Below are 26,158 nucleotides of genomic sequence, written 5' to 3' on the forward strand. Positions count from 1 at the left end.
CTTCCACTCCAGTAATTCATGTTACATTGTATTTAGAATTTTCTCAGCGCATAGAATTTGGGGTTCAAGTCTATTTTAGCTTGCTCTTGGGGAGCAGGAAGGCCTCAGCTGAGATCCATATAACATTTTAATTAAGTATATATTTATTGTTATTAAGTAGAATGGGATAGATATCTGACTGCTGGCCCTAAATCCTCCCACAAGTGGATGCAGAATGAGTCTTTTCTAACAGCATGAGATGCAACTGTCAGAAGACACCCAAAGTTTATCTAGCTCAATTTTCCCTTTGATACTTGAATTCCTCTTAAAACTTCCCTACTGTGATCATCTGGGTTTTTTTTCCCCTGAACTTTTCCAGTAGCATAGAACTCAGTAACACATGAAGCAGTATATTTCACCTAAGAAACTTGGCTTCTACTCAATCATATTTTTATTTTTTGGATCCATATTGAATGATTGAAGTTTCTGGTCTATATGACTGTCAGTAACTTCTGACTCTTCCCCCCTCCTACTCTAGTTAACACATTCCAAATTCCATCAACCATTTCTCTCAGGACGTTTTGTGAGGATTTTAGTGATCCTGATTACATTCCTTGGAATAATTTTCAGTCTTTCTATAACCTTCAAAGTATGATGCCCAGATTCACCCATAAGTTCTGAAATGCTTTGAACAGCACAGTGTAGATCTGGGTTATCACCCCAATCTCTATGGATACATCAATCAAGTAACATAATCTAAGTTTTGGTTTAGTCGTTCTTCGACAGCCATATCAAATGGCTTAAGGGTAATGTCAGTTTTTACCTGTGTTGCTACTTAACCCTCATTTTGAATCTGACATTTTTTTTTTGCACTTTAAAAGTGAATCTTAATAGCACAATGGAAAAAGAATGAACATCAAAGTTAGAAAATAACCCGTATGCATCCAGTCTACATCATATATTAGCCCTGTGACCTTAAGAAAGTTACTTAACCTCTCTGAAACTCAGTTTCAGTGTTTCAATAAGAGTATGATAATGTCTAGAGGTTTAGTTTTGTTGTTAGACTCAAAAAAATAACATATGTAAAATAACCAACATGATGTCAAAAGTATAGATATCTTCTGTTTGGGGCAGCATGTTATCTTTGTCCATGGTCAAGTTCATCAACATCTTTCATCGTTAATTTTATAATTCAGTGAATTAGCTCTTCCTCCCAGATTTCAGCCTCTATGACATGTAACACACTTTCAAATTTTTCATCTAGGTTATTGATAATAATGCTAATAGGACAAAGCAAATAGTGATGTTTTCGTAAAAGGAAACTTCCAAATTTATGTTAATTCATCTTTTACTGATCGAAAAAATGTAGGCAAAATAAGACATCTAAAATTCAGTGAAGCACAAAGGACTTTTCATGCACAAGATGGTCATATAAAGACTGGATGTTATAATATGAGGTAGAATCCAAATGCTTCCCAGAGATTATCTCATTTAATGCTCATAGAAACCCTTTGTAGTAGTTTAAGAAGGTATCACTGTCCCCATTTTACAGATGAGCTTTAAAAAGGCCACACAAATAACAAGTAATTCATATATTTTCCTCAATAATTACAGATCTTTATTTCAATTACCCACTCTAGAATATTACCTAGAATATGCAAAGGTTTGTAGTTTATTACATCTACTTCCTCCACATAGAAAAATTAATTCAATGAGCATCTTCTTATGCCTGACGTTGCCCTAGGGTATAGAGGAAAGCAGCAAACAAAGGTCTGTGCGTGTTCTCATAGGTATTTGAGTGGAATTGAAAGCAAGAAAAAAATAAATAAAAATGACAAATGATGATAGCTAATAAAAAAGAGAAAAATATCATATATTAACACATATATGTGGAATCTAGAAAAATGGTACAGATGAACTGGTTTGCAAGGCAGAAATGGAGACACAGACGTACAGAACAAACATATGGACACCAAGGGAGGAAAGGGGGTGGGGTGGGTGGGATGCATTGGGAGATTGGGATTGACATATATATACTAATATGTATAAAATAGATAATTAGTAAGAACCTGCTGTATAAAAAAATAAAATTCAAAAAAAAAGAAAATATGGGAACATATGTATATGTATAACTGATTCACTTTGTTATAAAGCAGAAACTAACACACCATTGTAAAGCAATTATACTCCAATAAAGATGTAAAAAAAAAAAAAGAATTGATGGAAGTGAGAAATTGGGATTGACATATATACACTAATATGTATAAAATAGATAACTAACAAGAACCTGCTGTATAAAAAAATAAAATTCAATAAAAAAGAAATAGAAAATAAAGAATTGATGGAAGTGATGATCCTTTAAATAAGAGTGGTTGGGAAAACTCTTTGATAAGCCGCCATCTGGGCAGAAACATGTAGAAGCTGAGAATCTGCTGCATCCCAGGCAGTGGGATTAGCAAATTCAAAGGTGCCAAAGCAGAAGCATGCTTGCATTGCTTAAGGAACAGCAAAAAAGTGAGACGAGGGTGGAGTGAATGACGGAGTTGTGGTTGGGGTAGTAGATAGGTCAGATAGGCGGGGGACCACAGCAGGCAGGGACTTCTAAGCAATGAGATAAAATATGGATTAACCATCAGAGGGACTTGAACAAAGGAGTCACATGATCTAACCCATATTTTAAAAGGCTCACTCTGGCTGCTGTGGTCAACGTGAACTGTAGGAGCAAGGGTAGAATAAGGGAGATCAGTGAGTAGCTACTGCAATAATCCAGGCAAGACTTCATGTTATCCAGACTAGAGCGATAATGATGATGATGATGAAAAGCGCTCTGATTTTCGGATAGTTTGAAAGCAATGCCTCTGTATTTGCAGTGGTATTACATGTAGGATGTGAGAAAAAGAAAATCATCAAGAATGACTTTGTCCTGGATAACAGGAAGAATGGAGTTACCCATTATTAAAGCTGGGAATCTGTGGAAGGAATCACAGATTTTAAGACTTAAAATCAGGAGTTCATTTTGGACATACTGAGTTTTGGATGCCTATTACATATTCCACCTGGAAACTATGAGAAAGTTTCTGCATAGGGGTCTAGAATTCAAGTCTGGAGAGGTCTGGGCTACAGAAAAAAAACTGAGGCTGTCCAGAGGATGGGTGTTATTTAAGGCCACAGGAGTGGATGTGGTCACCTTGAATGAGAAGAGATAGAGAAGAAAGGATGAAAGACAGAATGAGCAAAACTCCCACACTTGCTAACATCTAGAAGGTAATAGGAAGAAAGTAACCGTGAGTGAAATTATTTGTATCACAAGCAATTTCTTAATACCATTGACAGTACTGCTTTGATCCCATCAGCCAGTATTCCTAGCACTCAATGCCAGACTACTTGAACTTGTTTAGAGAAGTTGGATGCTCTTAGAATTAGTCACCCATCTTGGCGTAATGCAACCGGGAACATTCTCTTGAAAGTTAGACTGCAAAGCATGCTTCACTGCTCAGGCTGCCTCAGCAAGAGCAACTCGGGCTGTGTTTAGCTTTGACCCTTCATTCATCTCAAATCCTTGTTTTAGCTAAAACCAAGCTCTTATTCATCATCCCTGCCACCCATTGAGCAGAGCTCCTGGATGTGTAATTCCCAGGAGACAAAGAATAGAAATAAACATTCTGGTTCATAAGTTTATAAACAATCCACTGTCGTGTTAAAGGCTAAATACATTTAGACATGTGTGGTCACACTGCTTTTTGTTTGCCAATCTCATTTTATATAACCTGGACCAACAAAACCAACAAGAGGGGAAACACAGGTATAAGGTCAATTCAAGGGTTCAACAAAGTGCTCAAAATGATGGGATCAGCAGATAAAATGTCTCATAGGTTGCTAAGATACATTAATCTCAGAAAAGAATCAGAATTAAGTTCTTGTTAAGAGGTTTATCATTCCCTATCCTGATGCTTTGACAGAGATAGTCTATAGGAATCTTAGCTTAGCAATTATATGGCTGTTATAATTGGGAGAAAGTTAGAAAAGTGGTTTTAACAAAAAGATAATAGCTTAAGAATTTGAGAAGTCACTTGGGGAGAGTTGGGTCATCTTGAAATTGTTTTAGGCATGTTTCAGCTGTTTAGAAGATTTTCTCTTTGTAAAAGAAAAGAAATAAAACTAAGCATCTGTATTCTTCTAGGTGGTTTTGTACCTGATAAGCTACTAATGGTTGAGTAAAGCAATCACAAAATCCATTTAATTATTAAAAAATGGCATTAACAGGGCTTCCCTGGTGGCGCAGTGGTTGGGAGTCCGCCTGCCGTTGCAGGGGACACGGTTCGTGCCCTGGTCCGGGAAGATCCCACATGCCGCGGAGCGGCTGGGCCTGTGAGCCATGGCCGCTGAGCCTGCGCGTCCGGAACCTGTGCTCCGCAACGGGAGAGGCCACAACAGTGAGAGGCCCGCGTACACAAAAAAAAAAAAAAAAAAAAAAAATGGCATTAACAAATCTTGTTATCATTTGTCCTCTGAGAAAAATTCAGTTTTGCATGTTTCACGTACTGTTATTCACTTCAAGCTATCTGATTTACTTTTTACTTGGTAAAGGGAAAAGATGCAGTTTCAAACTTCAATCATTCCAGGCAGTGTCAATAGAAAAAATAAAAATATGCAACCATATTGAGTATTTTGAAATTTTTTTGTAAATTTTTACTTTTATAGAAACTTATTGAAAAGGATGTAAAACCAAGACCTCTCATATACCCTTTACTCCGATGTAATTATTTACAACTTGCCCCATTTGCTAGTAATTTATTCTCTTTCTCTAGTTCTCTCTATTGATAGATGAGAGATGCAGGGGGAGGAGAGAGGAGTGAGATGTGTGTGCATTTCATTTGAGAGTAAGTTGCAGACATGGGGACATTTTATCCCTAATGTTTCAGTGTATATTTCCTGAGAACTAGGACATTCTCATGCATAACCATGATGCAAAATCAAGATATTTAACACGTATACAATATTATTATCTAATCCACAATCCATATTTAAAGCGTGTCAAGTCTGCAAAAAAGTAAATAACCATATATAAAAACTATAAGCTTTTACCAATCCAGGATCCATTCTAAGAGGACACATTACCTTTAGACATGATGTCTTTTTAATCTCCTTTAATCTGGAATATTTCCTCAGTCATTATTTGTCATAGATGATCTTGACATTTTTGAAGAATACAGACCATGGCTGTGAATAACAAAGAGAGAGGTAAATATGATATACATGGATCTACATAGACAGTGGCTGTAGCCACTGAGAGGGACTCTGAATAACGATACTCCAGTAACCGTGTGCACACCTAGCACACAGATCTTGGTTTCTAAATACCATTTCCTACTACAAGAAGCCAGGGGTCCTTGGAGAAATGGCTGGTTTGGGCACTGAAGCTTATATTCTACTGAGAGCAGTAAAAATAAATAAGAGATAGGGCTTCCCCGGTGGTGCAGTGGTTGAGAGTCCGCCTGCTGATGCAGGGGACAGGGGTTGGTGCCCCGGTCTGGGAGGATCCCACATGCTGCGGAGCGGCTGGGCCTGTGAGCCATGGCCGCTGAGCCTGCGCGTCTGGAGCCTGTGCTCCGCAACGGGAGAGGCCACAACAGTGAGAGGCCCGCGTACCGCAAAAAAAAATAATAATAAATAAATAAGAGATAAGGAAATTACGCAAGGTAATTCTAGATTGTGAGAGGTGTTATAATGAAATAAGGATAGGACAATAAGAGAGGTCAACTTTTGTTATGGTGGATAGAAAAGGACTCACTGAGTAAGAACCTGAGACCCAAAGAAGGAAAAAAGGTCAGCCATGTGGAGATTGTGGGGAAAGAATTCTAGGCATAAAGAACAGAAGAAGAAGAGTCTTAGACGGAAAGTGTTTTGCTGGAGCAGAGTACTGTGCACTACTAGGGAGTGGCGGGGAGTGGGTGCCGGGGTATGTGGAGGAGAATGTGAATCTGATGTTAGACGAGGTTGGAAAAATAGGCATGAGCTGGTAAACCAAGCAATTCCAATTTTATTCTGGGTGCAAAGGGGAAGTCTTGGAAAGATTTAACGTGGGTAGTGACATGACCTGACTCACAGGTTACAAAAAGCTCACTCAACTGCTTTGTGAAAAATCAGTTAGAAAGAGTTTGAGAATGGAAACAAAGAGACCAGATAGGAGACTACTGTGAAAATTAAGACAAGAAATAGTGGTGGCCTGAACCAGCGGTGTCAGTCAAGATGAAAAGATCTGGGTGAATTCAGATTACATTTTGCAGTTACAAACACCAGGATTTATGTTAGAATGAATGTGTGAGGTGGCTGAGGAAAGGCATAGGTGAAAGGGTGATGTCCAGGTTTCTATTTTTGGATCACGCTTAGAGAAGAAGATCCACTGCTCCATTCGGAGCACCATACGCTGAGATGTGTTTTAGACACCAAATGGAAATATCAAATAAACAGGGAAATTTACAAATTCTAAAGCCTTACGGGATTCTTCTTACCTTTTTACGAGATTAAAATATAATACTTAAATGAAAACATCTGCATCATTTCGTCAAAAATGAAAAATTAAAGGAAATCTTAGTCACCTTTAGATATTCTGCAAATTTAAAGAGCACTGTGTGCTTAAGAAAGATGAAATATTGAGATTACCTAGAATGATTTAAAGGGGGAATTATGAGAAAAATTAATTTTCTAAGATAGTCTGAAGAGCTACAATTGAATAAAGGAGAATGTAAGTTAAACATCAGAAATAATTTTCTAAGCAAGAGTAATTCAAATCAGGATGTCTTTTAAGGGCTTATGAAAGCCCCTTCAACTGAGACATTAAAAATGAGACTGTATGAAGCCTAGTTTAAAAAGGGAGAAAAAGTGTACTACAAAGGAGATGGATTAAATGTTCTAATAATGTTTTTTAAAGTATTATTAGTATTTATGAAACCAAATCCAGTGAGTTAAAAGTTCCACGTTTCTCCAGAGTAACAGCTATAGTTCTTTGTGTAATTTCTTACAATTGGTGGAGGTGAGGTTAAATGGGCCAGTGTAACTTTTTAAATGTCATTTCTGGAAGTTTTTATAACATGGAGAAGAAAATATTAAGATGCATATCTCATGTAAAATGGAGGTGTGCTAAAGAGAGGTAGGAGAAAAATGGTAATGCTCTGGGGAAAAACTAGATTTGCCTCTACTTAAGTGAAGGCAAAATAGATTACTGAAGAGTATAATGCCACATTCAGTTGAAAAAAAAATGTAGTTGTTGTGAGTAAATGAATTCGATCTTAGTTGAAAGAATTTTTATTCCAAAACAACTTTCATAAACACAGTGTGTGTGAATATAATTTCTTCTTAAGAAACTGGTATATGATTTCTATTTTTAAGGTTAGATCTTGAAATTACGTGTATTTATTGTTTTCCCATTAATCATTATACTTCTATAGAAAAGTTGGGGTAAATTTTATTCTTGATATAGAGCATTGGTAATCTTTTTCTATTGTACAAGGTCATTCAAAATATTTTTCAGTAAAAATTCTTTTGATATACCATTTCTCTGAAGGCAGCAATTTCAATTAAAAAGAAGTATAGCATTATTTATGTATTGATACCCCAATTTGTTTCCAAAAGAATTTGAAGCAGAGTGTAGCATTATGAATCGGGAAGCAAAGCATCTCTGCCATTATATAGCATTCTGCATCAGTAAAAGAAAAGATGTGAGAGCCATTTAAATGCCATGAAGAAAAACATGAGAAAAATCAATGCTGAAATGAGTAATTGAATGATGTTCACAAGGGCTGAATAGGTCATCATTAGGCTTGACACGATTGCAACAAAATTCCTAGGGTTATTCAACCTAATGTACAGGGAATCCAGTAAGACAACACATTGCATTTACTGCTTAGATTTACATTGCTTTAAAGAATCAGAATATAGTCATCAAGCTAATATGAAGTAAAGGAAGACGCAATAATCAAACAGTATGAAAATCCAATGACAACAGTGGCCTTGGAATGCTGTATTATAAGGTATTCCTGAGAACCACAGAAAATTGCTTTTTCACTAAAAGTAAGAGCACAGACTTTATACAATAGAACAAAAATAAATTTAAGAAATACAGCCAATAATAATACTTGAGAGAGTTTCCATGTCAGATACTTACAACAGAAAGTTCTACCTGGAGAGTGAAGATACACAATGTTCCCTAGTACATGACGACAGGTGCAGCCTCCCGGATGATTAAGGTTTAATACGTCTTATTTTATGTAACCAAAGCAAGGAATCCCACTTCAGGCATTGCATCCTGCCAGAACCTCCCTGAGACTAGACTGTTGCATCTTTCCTCTCCTCTCAATACTGTCGTTATATCCAGATAACGAAAAGCAGAGCAACACCATAGCATGCCTCTCTTTAGGCCTATTTCAGTCATGTTATATGAGACTCTCTACTTTCAAACTACATCATCTTAGAAAGGAGTTCTGTATTTTTAAAAAATGAAGCAAAATTGTAAAGGTATGTAGAATATTTCTAGTAACGCAAAACTTATATCCTCCTTGTAAGACAAACTCTTCCATTGATACATGGCAATGATAATTAGGGGAAAAAACTTCCCAGGGGGTTGTCAAAACGTCCCTCTCTACAACTCTTGCATATTATTCCTATTGCTTTTTTAAAGCACTATAAGCAATGTGCCTAATCTCTTCTCTAGAAAGAATTTTTCAGATATTTGAAGACAGCTGTTATATCCTCAGTCTTTGCTTTTTTAAACAAGTGTCTCACATTTTTAAACCGGTAGAGTATTGCTTCTAGAACCCTCCCCCATGGCAGCAATCTCTCCTTGATATGCCCCAGTGTGTACTTCTTGCTATAAACCTCTGCTGACAAGAACCACAGACCACGCACCAAATGTGTTTTCCCAAGACATGATCATTTTCTTTTCTTTTGGCATGCTTCCCCTGTTAATATTAACAACAGTAACATTAACAAACAAAACATTAACAGCAGAAAAAGCAAGCAACTGGATCCCCTCATTTTATTGTTGGTTTATTGAGTTTGCTGCCAACAAAAAAACCCTCATTCATTTTTACCGTGATGTTCTTCTATGTAAATTTCCTACAGCCTTTCAATGTACACTCCCTTCTCAAGCTTCCACTCAAGCTTTTATATTTAACCCAGAAAACAGCTGTGATATGCTTTAGTTCTAATTCGGTCTTCCAACGACATTCTCTTGTGCTCGCTCTCTCTCTCTCTCTCTCTCTCTCTCTCTCTCCCGTCTTTATCTCTGTGTCTCTCAGTCTGGGGTCATCTGTAAATCGGAAAGACACACCTTCACTTTTTGTGTTGAACAGCTGAGGATAAGGTGAGGGCTGGGTAGTCTGCCGCTAGAGACTATGCCAGGACGATCTGCATACTCCAGGGTGTTCCAACGCAATATTGCTAGCCAGCCAGCATCTTCTTTTCTGCAGAAATTTAAGTCAACACATTATAAGAGAACTGCTAATATTGTTACATTTTATGTACTAGGAGCAATTAGTTTACCATGAGCTGGAAAATGCATATATTTATCCAAGACCGTGTACTGCAGTGTTTTAACTGAAAACTAGTGCAAAGTATTTCAGGATCTATATTTTCAGGACTAGATTTACCTGGAGCATGTCATCTATCTTGCCCCTCCTTTCTAGACCCAAACTAATGCTAGACAGGCCTGAAATAAACTATTCTGGAGATGTTCATATATCAATAAAAATGCAAATAATGTCCTAAAGTATATGTTTTAAATTCTGCTTTAAGAAGAATCACAATTTCGATATGGAAATCTATAGAGAGTATGAGTAAAATTGTTGCCATCTAATAAAAATATTTTTCCAGGTAAAGTAACTTTTAAAAACCTTTCAAACTTTGGAAGAAAGCCTGCCTAAGTCAGAAAAAAATCAACTTCTCTTTGGAATGGATTTGATTTATGATTGTTATTCTAATCATTAATTACAGTTACCTCCTAGCCTCTAAGGCCTTAAAATGGAAATCTGGAAGTCACAATTCTATTTCCTGTTCAAATATTATTTTCTACTAGGTCCTGGCCTCTTTAAAATGATAACCTAAACATAGTTAATTTATTTCTGTCTACCTCAAGGTATGCTATTTTGTGGGGGCAGAGAAGATTAAATAGAGGAGAAAGATATTATAAAAATCATCTTTTATGTATTTTTATTATTATACATTCAAGCCATGTTTATGAATTTTTATAGATTTTTTATTTCTGAGTTATTCACATTTTATAGAATTTTAGAATACTATTTTTACATTCTACAACACAATTTCTGCTGAAAACTCTAAGTAAATTCACATTAAGACAAGTAAAATAAATAACATGCAATCTAAAACATTTTATCATTTGTTATTTGAGCAGTTGTAGTAAAATCGCCAGAGAGGAATATGTAGTTGCAACCATCCACTGTATCTTCAAGATGCTCAGTAACCACGAAATGAATTTCACATCAAGACCATAATGAGAAAAAAGATTCCAGAATAATTTCCTCTTTCTCGACTTGGATATGAATGAACAGAGAAGGCAGATCATTTCTAAAAACAACATCTCATCCAATGGACTGAATCCTTACAATCTTTGTATTAGGAGCCAACATTTGAAAACAGCGTGCAATCATTTTGACATGGTCAGGTGATACTTATTTTGAATATAGTCTTTTTTTTCAGAAAACAACAACAATATCTGTTTATTCCAGTTTTGTTTGTCTTACAAGTTGAAGAATAATAACAACCTTCTCAAATGAATAAGAAAGCAACTTTCCCAAATTCTCCTGTGAACTGTCTCCAGAAGAAATGGTGGTATTTTTGTTACCCTTTCCCCATCTTCCTGCAGGTCATGTACAATTATAGCTGTTAACTCTGTGACCATCCACCAATATCTTTTCTGTGACACAACCCTTCCATCATTTAAATGAAGAACTTTACTTTTTTGGTCTTTGTTCATAATATTAGTATTGGTCTTAACACCTTGTGTCATGGTTAGTTGTAAATACGGCTGATACGATGGAATCAGGTTGCTACCTTCTTACTAAGGACGTGTCATTTATCTTCTTTAAGCCTCACTTTCTTGTGCATAATGTGGGAATATTAATGGCCTACACCTCATAGGGATGAATACATATTGAATCAAATAATGAATGTAAATTGCTTGTAACAGTGCCTGACGTACAGTAAGTACTCAATATATCTTTCTTATTATGTATAAAAATATCCACTGTGCATGACACACAGTATATAATCAACAAATTGGAATTTAGGCCATTTTTAATCATTCTCTTACTCTGTGTCCCTTCCAGCTTTACGGATTCACCTAGTACTTGATATATAGCTATTGTTTGTATGGTTTTATATTAGGGTTCCCTAATATATTATGGTTTTCCTGGGTGTTTCCCTTTATATAAAAAGAATAGGTTATGTGGTGAAAGAAGTTTGGGAAATGCAGGACAAATTAAAAGAGCATTCTCAATTTAATTCATATGTTAATGTGCATGATAAATGTCCAATAGCAGCTCTGCAGCTTTCCTAATACCTACTTGACCACACGCCTAACTCCCACATTCACCACCTTTCTTTAAAGCAGTTTTTCCATTGTTGCCTATAACTATGACCTGCTTGCTTAGTTTTTAATGCCTTGAGACATTAGTTGCATACAGGTTCATCAAGGGAAGAGACTGGCTTTCCAGTTGCCCTTATATCATTTTGCAGTACACCATCTGGGCTGGTGTGACCTTGGGGATTTTATCTTTTTACATCAACCTGGCTTACATACTTAGAGTGTTGACTGAGAGAGCCGCCTGCTTCTCAGCTGCTTCTCAGAGCCAGCATTGTGGGATTCTCTTAAATATAGGACCTCTGCTATTGTTCACAACCTCGTTGAATATCTGCGTGGCTCTTTGGCACCGAGTTAAGGCAGCAGAAATCACTGTCCATGAAGAAAATTGCCACCCCTTTCCTTCTCACCCATTCCCATTCTTCAGACTAGAAGTGCTAGCCTCCCTGTCAAGTTCTCCACTGGAGGACCAGGTTTTGTGTAAGGAAATCTAACCTAAGAGAAATCCTATGGGATTTCCTCCAGAAATTCCTAAGTAGGTGATCTCTCAAGGGTGGAATTTTCTACAAGAATCAGGCCGCTGCCTGATCTCACTAGGGATTCTAGTGACCCAAAATGATAGCACAACCTACATCCCTTGAGGGAGTCTGAAGAATAGGTTTATGAAGACCCTGCGTGAAATATTTTTGTCTACAAAAAGTCCCTTGAGTTACATTTAAAAATACCTGCAAAATAAGAGTCTTGTATATAGGAACAATAGTCAATCTGTTGACAAAATAGTATATGGGAGTGCATTTAGGGGAGAGATCATTAGAGGAGAGATCATTAGATCACTCCTTGCTATTAGAATATTTCATAATAAAATGGTCATATTTTTATTTGCATTACAGAGTATTACAATTGATAATTGTTTTATATATGCATATATAGATAGATCTGTATCTAATTATACATACATATGCCTTTTTTCACATAGAACTACTATAGAGAGACCACCTTGAAGAAGAAATTTTCTAATAATTCTGAACCCAAAAATCTTGTAATTAAGATTTTATTTGGGGGGACTTCCCTGGCAGTCCAGTGGTTAAGACTCCACACTTCCAGTGCAGGGGGTGGGGGCTCGATCCCTGGTCGGGGAACTAAGGTCCCACATGCTGCATGGCGTGGCCAAAAAAAAAAAAAAAGATTTTATTTTTTGTGCCTGAAGAGATTTTTTATTAAAGTATAGTTGATTTACAATATCACATTAGTTTCAGGTGTACAGCATAGTGATTCAGTATTTTACAGATTATATTCCATTAAAAGTTATCACAAGGTAATACTATAATTCCCTCTGCTGTACAATATATCTTTGTTGCTTATCTATTTTATATATAGCAGTTTGTGTCTCTTAATCCCATACCCCTATCTTGCCCCTCCCCTCTTCCCTCTCCTCACTGGTGAAAATAAACCACTATTTATGTTCTATATCTGTGAGTCTGTTTCTGTTTTGCATGTATATTTTTTAAATTCCACATACGTGATATCACACAATATTTGTCTTTGTCTGACTTATTTCACTAGATATAATAATCTCTAGGTCCATCCACATTGCTGCAAGTGGAAGAATTTCATTCTTTCTTTTATGGCTGAGTAACATTCTATTGTATATCACATCTTTATCCATTCTTCTGTTGATAGACACTTGGGTTGCTTTCATACCTTGGTTATTGTAAACAGTGCTGTTATGAACATCGAGGTGCATGTATCTTTTCAAATTTGTGTTGTCATTTTTCTCAGGATATATACCCAGGAGTGGAATTGCTGGGTCATATAATAGTCCCATTCTTAGTTTTTTGAGGAAATTCCATACTGGTCTCCAGAGTGGCTGTTCCAATTCACATTCCCACGAACATTTGTAAGAGGATTTCCTTTTCTTCACATCCTCTCCAACATTTGTTATTTGTAGACTTTTGATGGTAGCCATAGTAAGATTTTAGAAAGGACAAAGTAAGTATGTAGTAAGGGGAACAGCGATATTCCCTTATATTTTATTTGAACTATAAAAACACAAATAAATTAGTCTGACATTCAAACTGAAGAATTCACTTGGTCTTCAGATTAAAATATATACTTCTGGGTAGTTTGATAAAATTTGTTTCCAATTAGCTTTATGCCACTCCTGTCACCTTCCTCCCCATTGAATTCAGTAAATACTGTAGACATTGATGAGCTATGGGGCTGGGCATTCAGCGGCTGCCCAGGTCTGAATGAAGAGAAGATAACAGTCCTTTATTTTGTAGTAACCACATTGTCATTGAAGATGAGCTTGGAATGGGAAGAGTGGGTTTTCAAAAGGTACTTTTGCCTTAAGAGCTGTTTTTGCACACAATGCCATGCTAAGGTGAAGATTTTGGAGTGGATACCTCATGCTAACACCGCTTTCACCATTTCATTAATTTGTCAAGAGACAAACAATCCTTTAAACACTGTATCTTAAAAACTCTTTCAACTTCCATATGAAAAACGGTTTTATCTGTTTTGCAGAACAGTAGCGTCTTTGCCGACTACTAAGTACAGTGCTCATGCAGTACTCCAGCTCAGAGCTTACATCTCACAAAATACATTGTGCTGTTTTTTTTTGTTTTTGTTTTTTTTTTTTTTTTTTGCGGTACGTGGGCCTCTCACTGTTGTGGCCTCTCCCGTTGCGGAGCACAGGCTCCGGACGCGCAGGCTCAGCGGCCATGGCTCACGGGCCCAGCCGCTCCTCGGCATGTGGCATCTTCCCGGACCGGGGCACGAACCCATATCCCCTGCATCGGCAGGCGGACTCTCAACCACTGCGCCACCAGGGAAGCCCCATTCTACCTATTTTTTTTTAAAAAAATAGAACTTCCTTCCTCCTTTTCAAAATAGAACCTTCAAGCCAATAGCAGCAATACCTTATTTTAAATTAGCTTGTACAGGGTACATCTGCTCAAAAAGTGTGTCACCTCACCACAGGGACCTTACTATGTTTTTGTGGCCAAGTGAAGAGCATCATGTGTCATGAGTTACGTCAGAAACACTTTAGGTACCGCTTCATTTATTTAAAATCGAATTTTAAGAAGGAAAATTAGCTTAGATGCAGTACTTTGAGTTTCTGAGTAGATGAAATTAACTTGAGGGGAAAATGTGAACGGAAATATTTTCCCTAAAAAATTTCCAAAGTCTGTTTCTGATCACTTAAAAGAGGAGTATAAGGTGCGCATTAAATCCTCTGTCAGAAAAATGAGAAAAATATCAACGTCTACGGTTGCGGTTGCTGTGGGAACATCTCTTTTTATTTCATAGAAGAGTAAATAGTCACATAAAGCATTCATTAATAGCCAGGAAACAAATCAGACTTTCTCTTAAGCAGACTTACGTAATGCACTCATTTTCATTAGAGAAAGTTTTAATTGAGTGATATTTCAAAAATCAGAACAAACGAATATATTTCTCTTTTCACTTAATCCTAATTTAGTACTCAAATCCATCCTGATGGTTCATTTAGATCAATATATTATACCTGTTAAGACTTGAATAAATCTTTTACACATCCAAAAGTCTTCCTTTTTATTGTCTTGCTGAACTGCTTTGTTAAGTATATTCTTTTGCTCTGAAATGTATCAGAATCTTAGAGTAACTGGAACAATGAGAATATACCCATAAAGGTATGCATACATGAAAAACATAAAGAAAATATAGAGGCTTCCCTGGTGGCGCAGTGGTTGAGAGTCTGCCTGCCGATGCAGGGAACACGGGTTCGTGCCCCAGTCCGGGAGAATCCCACATGCCGAGGAGCGGCTGGGCCCGTGAGCCATGGCCGCTGAGCCTGCGCGTCCAGAACCTGTGCTCCGCAACGGGAGAGGCCACAGCAGTGAGAGGCCTGCGTACCACAAAAAAAAAAAAAAAGAAAAAGAAAATATAGAGCATATATATGTATGTACATATATTATATATGTATATATATAATGTTCTACATGAGATAAATATAAAGTAAGCTGTTCTTCTGGTAAAACTAAGATCCTTAACCACATTAACTAATTTATTCTACTTTTTATTTTGAAATACATACAGTTTTACAGAAAAGTTTCAAGGATAGTACCTGGCTCTCATTATCCTCAGCACACTTACTTGCTCATGTAAATTACCTGCCCAACTCACCAGCAGCGCCAGCCAAATCCTTCTCCCTACCCCCTAAGCGCAGTGGCTGCACTGGCTGAATCCTTGACCCAGACCAAGGAGAAGCCAAAGGGACCACATTAACTTTTCAATATCATTTGAATTTTATTGAGGAATGCCAGGAGCTTCCAGATGAGTCTTCTGCTTCAAGACAAGATGGTACAATTTCCATTTCACACATTTCTTCTTTCCTTGTAAAGTTCTAAGGAAGGAGTCCACATCAGAATTTCATACAGACTACCAACTTAACATTTTTTTTCAAAAAAATCACCATGAGGCTTGTGAAGTTTTAAATTTCATGACAAATTCTATTTCTAGTCTTCTTTCACAATCAGTAACAGTAGCAAAAGCTGGGAGAAAAATTAAAAATGAGGAAAAAAGTGGGGAAATCAATTTTATCTCCTGCAATTACAGGAAATAAACTCCATGGAATATTCTGCTTTATTGGATTGGGTCTGAACCATCAAATGAAAGACACTTTATCTATTTGGTTTATTCATAGAATGTGGTTTATTACATTATATAGTAAACCGGAAGATACTGGGTGAGTCATTTAACCACTTGCCAAGTTTCATTTAGTAAAAGACCACCTCTGTTGCTCTATATGTTATCATAGAGACTCAGAAAAGCAAAATGCATTTTATAGCAATTATCAGTATTAGTCACAATTCCTCCTTTTATTGTACGAGGGACAGATATTTTGTAGAAAAATAAAAGCCAGTGACCTAAAAGGTAAATGACTTGCCTAATGTCCTAGAAAGGTTGAGCAGCAGAGGGAGATTAAGGTCTCCTAGCTCCTAATCTGGCACACAAACCAGTGGAACACATTGCTCTCATCAATGCATGTAATTGATAAGAGGTTCCCTATTCCTGTTTGCACACAGGAAAACATTCATTATACGCTTTTCTGGGTGAAAAGGGACTTTAAGCCACAGGGTTTTTTTCTTCCCCTACCATGAAAGAAGGGCACATTTGAATTAAATAAAACACCTCCGCATCCAAAGAAATCTGCCAAAAGTAAGGGGAAAGGACTATCCAGCTTAATGTTTTTTCTCTAGTAGGGAGGAATGAAGCAGCGTTCAGCTACTCAGAAATTGTATCCTAAATATAAGAAGTGATGTTTGTCCCCAAATAAAGCCATATGATAAACACATGTGCTTGTAAAACAGCCCACTCCAAACCACGTACTGAAGTGAAAAGAGGGTTGAAGATGTATTTTATTTGATGAGCCATATACAAATCTTAGTGTATGTTCACAACCTCATTAAATATATGGCAGCCCCTTTGGAACAAATCAAACATGGTCACAAACTTCCTGAGCTTATTTTGGGAAACAGAACTGCTGGGCAAGTTAAGCTTCAGGCCACAGACCAACCACAAGAGCCACAAGTATGGCTGGTTGGATGAATTTGGAAACCCATAGCACAGAGCCTGGATTATTCCCTGGGGCTAGAGGTAGAGCAGTGAGCTGTTACTCAGGGAATTACCATATTTGTCCATATCTGACACATTTCAAAAGTTGAAGCTATGAAAATGACGATGCTTCTTGTGCTATATCCTAGTCTCACCTGTGGCTGAAGATCAATAGTATAAAATTCTGCTGACTGGGTGGAACAAACAGAGTTCAGCCGGCAGATACACACACACGCACCACCCCCACATACACACACGCACACACACGTGCGTGGAAAATGTATATTTCTAAATAGTATATTAACTTGTGACCTATATTATTAACGCCCTAATTTGAAAGTTTCAGGACAGATTTTCTCTAAGCATCTGAGAAGCTCTGTGGGTATATGAATGTATTCTTGGGGATTCAAGTCGTCTCTAACATTTATGTTCGATGCTAGGTTTTTGCTGCTCTGATCACCTTTAAAAACTTAATACAGCGTATTCTGGATCATCTGGAGTATCCCAAACTGCCATTTGATTTGTGCTTACAAACAAATTGATGCCACATGGTATTTCTAAAGGGAAAAAAGAAATGGCTTTAATATATAAACCATGCATTCACCCCCAAATGAAGGCCAAATGCTGTCATGATTTACTGTACAAAAGAAGTTTTCACAGCAGTTCCCAAAGGGCAAATTGGGGTGAAGTGAATCATCACATAACACATGGTAATGCAGACCTAGCCGTCCCTGCCACAAGGAAGGCTGTAAAGGGAGCCCTTTGTGCCAGGGTCTCTGGCTTCTACTCCCATAACATATTTGGAACATGCACAAAGGTAGGAGAATCCAGAGATGGTCAGCATCGGCAAGCGTCTTGGAGGACATGTTTTGCAGAAGGCTTTCGCAGAGCACACTCTCATGTCATGGGGGCAGAGCCTCACCTTTAAACCTAGTACAGAAAGATGGAATAGCAAATTGGGGCAGAAATAGCTAAACTGAAAGAAATATCCTTGATAGAAGTCTCTCTATTAAAAAATTCAATGTGTAGCAATTGCAGGTCGAAAGACTGAGAACTTTTGGAAGCGTGCATGCCATGCTATTCCACTAAGTAATGTTTGAGCACCCATTAGGAGACAGGCTGTAAACATTGGCAAAACATGGTCCCTATCCTTAGGGTACTTACATTTTAAGGAAAGAGACAGGCTCCTAAGAAAAATAATTTCAGGGGCTTCCCTGGTGGCGCAGTGGTTGAGAGTCCGCCTGCCGATACAGGGGACACGGGTTCGTGCTCCGGTCTGAGAAGATCCCACATGCCGCGGAGCGGTTGGGCCCATGAGCCAAGGCCGCTGGGCCTGCACGTCTGGAGCCTGTGCTCCGCAATGGGAGAGGCCACAACAGCGAGAGGCCCACGTACCGCAAAACAAAAATAATAATAATTTCAGTAGAATTGGGGTGCTATGGGAGAAAAAGAAGAGCACTTTTCCAGCCTGATACAAAAGAAGGACCAAATAATCCTGAACCAACACGGGCCCATGTGGATATGCATCAGAGTGAGAAATAGAAGTGGAGCCACAGAATTCAAGTGATGAAAAGAAGAGTATCAGACCCAAACTCACAGTAGACACACTGTCCTTCATAATGAGAAAGGATTTGTCCTTCTGTTAAACGTCAACACACACGCTCTTTGGTGTAACATTTCAGGCCACTGCATATTCTTGGTACCTTGTACTTAATTCAGAGTCTGAGCTGCAGTCCTCTCAACTCATCCTGCTGAGTATCACTTTTTTTTTTTTTTTTTTTAAGTAGTGACAAATCATCCCAGCATCCTAGGGTATTTCTAGTATCTCAAAGGGCACTCTAAAATCTTAAACATGATTTTCATTCATTTTGAAATTAAAAAAATCAGGTATTTGTATAGGAAAATTATTTTTAATCCAAGGAACGCCCTATTGTGTCTTTAAAAGGGGAAAAAGAGTGGTGCTTTATCAAGATAGCCCAAGGATCAGAACAATTCAGGTCGGAACTGTGCTAAACCTTATGAGAGTCACGTGGCTTGGTTAGCTAATCTATAGCCCAGACTGCCAAGCACACCTCCAAGAAGCCACATTTAACTTTTTCATTCACTTTCAAGAGTAAACTTATAAATAATGAAGGTTAAAAAATCTTCTGGGGCTTCCCTGGTGGCGCAGTGGTTGAGAGTCCGCCTGCCGATACAGGGTACACGGGTTCGTGCCCCGGCCCGGAAAGATCCCACATGCCGAGGAGCAGCTGGGCCTGTGAGCCATGGTCACTGAGCCTGCGCGCCCGGAGCCTGTGCTCCGCAACGGGAGAGGGCGCAACAGTGAGAGGGCCGCGTACTGCAAAAATACAAAACAAAAAATAAACAAAAAAACCAAACAAAAACAGTCTTCTGCCTCTGTCGCCTTGAAGTCAATGCCACAGATGAGCCAGGAAAGCCGGAGTCCAACGGGTCCAAAGAGCTCTTCGAAGTTTGGCTGCTTACAGCTTTTCAGTGGAAGCCTACAGATCAGGGAGGCAAGCTGCAGCACAAAACTGAAAAGGTTACAAGCTTCAAAGGTAATTCTAAGTAATGGGATCTTGAGCTGGAAGTCCTCTAGAAATCTGATGAAGTTCAATAGCTAAGTATCTGACCACAAGTTCGATAAATTGGAAACTGTGAATTTACTTGTAATAGTAATTATTCTCCCCAGACCTACCCACACTCATGAGATTCTGTGTAATTTAGATACAGAGAATCTTAAAATAAAAATCCAGAGAAGAAGATAAATGTAGAACATAAAAAGATCAATCCTAATTGCAGTTTATGTTGGTGTTGGGTAAGAATTCGGAAGGTTATCTAAACCAAATTCTGGACCCTTGGGGAGTGTGCTGCTTTATTTATTGTTCTGCAATACCGCCTGCCTTTTTCCCAGTTTCCTTTGTGCTTAGGAAATATCTTGTGCATGTCCCTTTTTTGCAGCACAGCTGCTGATTTCAGTGAAAAATGGATGGTGGGATATTTATTCATGTATGTAGTTTTCTTTTTCTTTGTGCATTCTTTAAAAGTAAAACCTTATAACTTCCCTCCCCTAGGTAGTGACAGAAGTCAGGCAGAAATTATTTAAAGGAAAAAATGAGATTAATATTTTAGTTTAAATGTCAAAGCAGAGGGAACTTGGGCAGTGTAAAAGGGTCATGAATTCATAGGCAATATTATCTGTAGTGTTTTATCTTCACATGTAACTGGAAAAAAAGATTTAAAATCTACTCTTTAATTTGAAATAAATATGTAAGTAAAACTAAATTGTTTTTAAAAAGTTAAAAATTATCCACTAGATCTTTTCATTTTCTTTGTCTTTTGTTCATTTCACTGCTTTCTTGAAATCTCATTCCATAAGCATGTTTTATTAATGCTCTATTAATAAGCATTCACTTAAAACATGACTGATTAAAAAGTAGACCTGATTTTAAGTAAGTGTTCTGAAAATGTTTCATTTATTGAATTCATTGAGGTTTAAGTTCTCATTTGTATTGCTAGAGGGTAAATTACTGATACTTATGCTTGTTTTATCATTATAATGAAAGCAGTACTCATATTTGCAACACTAATTAAAATTCTTCTCTGACCCATATAAATTCCGCCTCTCCCTCAAATAGATTATTTTCAAATCTTTATACAAATATTACTATATATGTGTGTGATAATGTAAGTATCTATCTTTAGTGTAACATATGTAAGTATCTATCTTTAGTGTAACATAATCAAGAGTAAGAGAAAGTAAAAATTAGGTTCAGACTTTTTAATACTGCAGGGTACATTTTTAGTACCCTACAGAGAGAATTAGTCACACGACTCCCATTAACTTTAATGGAACTTGTATGGGCAAATTGTATGCTGAAATTCTTAGGAAGTGGAACGTCAGTAGAGTTTATTAGTTTCATTTTTCCTCTTCAGAACTTCAGTTTTGACTAACTTTACTTTCTAATGGTCTATAGGGAAGACATGTCAATAAAAATGCTTAACATAAATGTTTTCCAAGTTTTATAAGATCACATTTTCTATACATTTGCCCAGAAGTTAGAAATTTGCAAACGATGCTTAAATAGCATTTGAGATTTAATTAGCAAGTAAATTCAACTAAACAAAAGACATAGCTTTTAGATATGAAAATAACAGTATTCTTTAAACATGAATATTGTAGCATTATTTATCCCCTAGTGATTATTCATTTTTCACATTCCTATTTGAGATTACAATAGCAAAATCGAAAACTTTAAAAGTATTTTCAGTATAATAAATGTGAAATTAAATACCTTCCTATTACTACATTTAGGTGTTTGTATTTGAAATGAAATGTATTTGGAATTCTACATATTGGTCTTATTAAAATATTATATACCACACTTAGGCACTGATGAGAAAGAAACACATGGACAATTAAAAATTAAAGCATCCTATTTGTAATGAGGTGGATAGACCTAGAGTCTGTCATACAGAGTGAAGTAAGTCAGAAAGAGAAAGACAAATACCGTATGCTAACACATATATATGGAATTTAAGAAAAAAAAATGTCATGAAGAACCTAGGGGTAAGACGGGGATAAAGACACAGACCTACTAGAGAATGGACTTGAGGATATGGGGAGGGGGAAGGGTGAGCTGTGACAAAGCGAGAGAGAGGCGTGGACATATATACACTACCAAACGTAAGGTAGATAGCTAGTGGGAAGCAGCCGCATAGCACAGGGAGATCAGCTCGGTGCTTTGTGACCGCCTGGAGGGGTGGGATAGGGAGGGTGGGAGAGAGGGAGATGCAAAAGGGAAGAGATATGGGAACATATATATATGTATAACTGATTCACTTTGTTATAAAGCAGAAACTAACACACCATTGTAAAGCAATTATACTCTAATAAAGATGTAAAAAAAAAAAATTAAAGCATCCTCATGAGGGGCAAAAGGAACCTAAATGTTCTTTACCAGCAGTACCTTTCCACAATTATGGATTCGATCACCCGACTACATGGTGAAGTTATGATCAGTTAACAAATCCACTCAAAAGAGTTTAGTTTAATATTAACTTTACATTCACAATACAGAATACAAAAAGAGATAAATGAAGATTCTTCTAATGTCCACTCATTCAAGATGTCGATAACACTACAAAATTTGGAAACGACTAAATATCTCTCAACGTTCTCTTTCCTTCATCAAATAGATCTATCTGTATTTACAATTTTCTAGAAATTCACCATTTAAAACATTCACTTTAAAAAGTTTTTAAAAGAACCCTCAGTGTAAGTTGTGATAATCTTTCATTTTACGTTATTTGGGTATGTAAATAACCAAAACTGGATTTATCAGACCAAAATAACTTTGTTTAATCAGGAATAAAAAGTAGACATTAATGCACTGATAATTAACAACATAAATAATTTCAACTTGGATCAAAGTTTCAGGAAAACAAAAAAAGATTGATCAAGTCCAGTCTGTTACATAAGTGAAGTTTCTTGTAAAAACATTGGTTGGTTTTCATACAAACCCATGAAACATGCATGCCATCAGTGACTATTAGTGCTGCAAGAAACATTAGCCATCTAGTCTACTCCATCATTTTAAAGGTGAAGAAACTAATCCTTCAAGAGGTTAAATGATAATCCTAAGGTCTCTCAGCTACTTAGTTGTAAGGAAAACTAGAATCCAAATCTCTTGATTCCTCGTTCATTCATAGAGCAATTTTTTATTGAGCACCTACATTAGATTAACACAGTTGTAGGGATTGTATTAAAGTGATGAACAAAACACAGAAGAGCCTTGCCATCATGGATCTGATATTCTAAATAGGGAGATAAAACAAAGAAATACATAAAGAAAAAAGACAATTTCAGATTGTGGTTCATATGCAAAAAGATTCAGTATGATTTTCACCAACTGAGAATGTAGTTATTTGCTAGTATTTCTCTTCTCAACTCCTTTGATATCTCCTTTTCTCTCCTTGTAGTTAACATAAACAGAGGGAATTCCCTGGTGGTCCAGTGGTTAGGACTCTGCACTTTCACTGCTGAGGGCCTGGGCCCGGTCCCTGGTCAGAGAACAAGAATCCTGCAGGCTGTGTGGCGTGACCAAAAAATAAAAATAAAATAAATACAGAGTCACTTACCAGTAGATCCACCTTTCTACCATCTCTCATTGGTCAAGTACCTTCAAAAGACACCCACATATTCACATATTCATGAAACACATCAATATTTGCCTTGCTTCATTCCATTCATATTATGTGTTTATGAGACAGCAAAGATGTTCACTTTCACTAGAGTTTTTAAGTATCTGACTGTTGTAGTCTTGGGTCTTTTGAGTTTGTCCCTGTGTCATAGGAGAAGTTCAAAGCCTGAAAAACTCAGACCAGGTGGTAAAAACAATTTCAGAAAATGTGTACAGTTAAGGATTCTCTTGCAGATCAAAATAGCTATCCCTTCATGGTTATTTATCATTCCATGTGATTTTTCTGTGTAGAGAACAAAAGAGAGTGAAAGATGAAGTGGGGTATGAACCTGGCTGCTTGTAATTGTATGAAATTACACTAACTGTCTTGTCTTTGGTGTCAGACAGTGAAATTGTTTCCCGTAACTAGCAAAAGGGATGCTCAGTGCTTTTGCCTTTCATTTTTTCTTAATGCATAATTTATGTATGGCCCATTTATTAATAACCATGAAGTGTTATACCTGGAAATCTGTTCACAAAAGAACAGAATATATAGAATCAAAATGAACATTTCATAAGGCCGATATTATTTTTACATTAAAAAAAAACTTGCCCTGGTTAATTCTTGTTGAGAATGTTGGATAAAATCCAACAGATATTACTCAATTATTAATATAACCATATTTATCAAATTAAACAAGAATTTTAACTATATCCTGATTACTGATAAATCTCAAGAGAGATAAAACATTTTTATAATGACATATTCTACCTAGAAGGGAAAATATTTCAACAAAGCACCATTTCTGTGAGTTCCTTCAAGGCAGAGAAACTTTATTATTCACCTTGCATGTATTTCCCTTGCCTAACATAAATGGCATATTATATTTTAATGATAATAAAATCTACAAGAGCTAATATTTAAATAATTAATATTTCTGAAGCGACAATCTTATAAGCTAGGTATTATTGTCATTTCATGTTATCAATGAAGAGAGATTAAATATTTTGCCCAGTGTCACTCAGCTGATGAGAGGAAGAGCCTGGGATTTGAACTCAAGCATCTAACTCTAGAACCTACCTTCTTTTATTTATTTATTTATTTATTTATTTATTTATTTATTTATTTGGGGCTGCGTTAGGTCTTAGTTGCAACATGCAGGATCTTTCGTTGTGGCACACGGGTTTCTCTCTAGTTGTGGTACATGGGCTCTCTAGTTGTGGTGCCTGCACTCAGTTGTCCCGCGGCAGGTGGGATTTTAGTTCCCCGACCAGAGATCAAACCCGTGTTCCCTGCATTGGAAGGCAGATTCTCAACCACTGGACTGCCAGGGAAGTCCCTAGAACCTACCTTCTTAATCATTACTTTTATTAAGTTCCATGACCTGTTTAGAGTAGACATTCAAAAATGCATTTAAATTAAATTGAAATCCTGACAGATTTGGTCTTTTTGTTGTAAACTATTAAGAAGACTTAAACTTCTGAATAAATATCTGGGTTAAAAAAGTAAAACATATAGTTCATTGAATAATTCTATGCATTCCAAATATTCTAGGCCTTGTAGAAGTCTAAAGCTGAAAAGGATTTTAGCAATCATTCTAGTCCAATTTTCAGATGTGAACTCAATCCCGTATGGGTCCAAAGAGGTGTCTCAGGTTACTGAAAGCCATACAGTAGGCCAAATTTCCTAATTTACAGGCAAGAATATTTGAACTACACCTACTGTTTTTATTTTTGTTCATGTATTTATTTGCAAATGAATTGCTCATACCTAGATTGTTAGTTTTACATAGTATGGCAGACAGACTCTTAAAGTGTCTCCTATCACCCCTACCTCCTGATGTCCATGGCCTTGTGTGACTTCCTTTCCTTGAGTATGGATAAGACATGTGACTTGCTTTTAACCAATAAAATACAACAAAGGCAAAGGAATATACATAATTGCATGTATGTGATTATGCTCGTAAGATCATAGCTCCCATTTAGCAGGAATCTCTCTTGCTCTTGCTGACTTTGATGAAGCAAGCAGTGATGTTGGGAGACTCATGTGGTAAGAAACTAGGAGTAGCTTCTAGGAACTGAGAGGAGCTTGCAGCCAATAGCCTGACAGCCAGCAAGAAAATGAGGCCCTCAGTCCCACAACCACAAGGAAAGGAATTATGGCCGTGACAGAACCTAAGTGAATTTGCAAATGGATTCTTCCCTGGTTGAGTATTCAGATGAGAACCCAATCCTGAAGGAAGCCTTGACCTCAGTCTTTCAGAGAACACAGCTAATCTGTGTTCAGGCTCCTGATCCACAGAAATTTTTAGATAAAAAAATGTCTGTTGTTTTAAGCCACTACTTAAAGGTAATTTCTTATACAACAATAAAAAACTAGTATATGTAGTCATCCTTATTATGACAAGAATCTGACACTGAATTTAGACTAAATAATGTTTAGCTAGGCAAGGTTTAGTTACTTTTAATGTAATAGGAGGACCCCAATAAATATCTGTTAAATGAAAGAATGATATAATAACTTTAGTATAACATTAACAAGGAAGAAGTGACATCTGATCATGGTATTACTATGATTATAACTTTAAAACAATGTTTATTGCCTGATAATACCACTTATTCTTTTATCTGTGTGTACATAGAGATGGAGTTGCAGTCAAAAATAGCTTTGGTTTGAAGCTCAAACTTAGAAAGGAAAAAATGACTTAGCCTCTAGAAATTTTCTAATGTGACTTCTCTACATATGTGGTATGTACGATGCTATTATAGGTTCTCGTGTTACTTCAGGATAAGTGTTATAAAG

General features: G+C 36.9%; 1 long non-coding RNA gene across 1 annotated transcript in view; it reads right to left on the reverse strand.

Moving 5' to 3' along the window:
* LOC141276898 (uncharacterized) overlaps positions 1-26,158 on the reverse strand; it is a 115,050-nt gene that overhangs the window by 53,972 nt on the left and 34,920 nt on the right. Inside the window, exons 2-3 of the long non-coding RNA XR_012327222.1 lie at positions 9,308-9,440; positions 5,098-5,199 (exon numbers count right to left, since the gene is read on the reverse strand). This is a non-coding gene — a long non-coding RNA (uncharacterized lncRNA). The remainder of the gene's footprint in view (positions 1-5,097; positions 5,200-9,307; positions 9,441-26,158) is intronic.

The sequence above is a fragment of the Tursiops truncatus genome, chromosome 17, assembly GCF_011762595.2.
Source record: "Tursiops truncatus isolate mTurTru1 chromosome 17, mTurTru1.mat.Y, whole genome shotgun sequence".
Taxonomy (NCBI): domain Eukaryota; kingdom Metazoa; phylum Chordata; class Mammalia; order Artiodactyla; family Delphinidae; genus Tursiops; species Tursiops truncatus.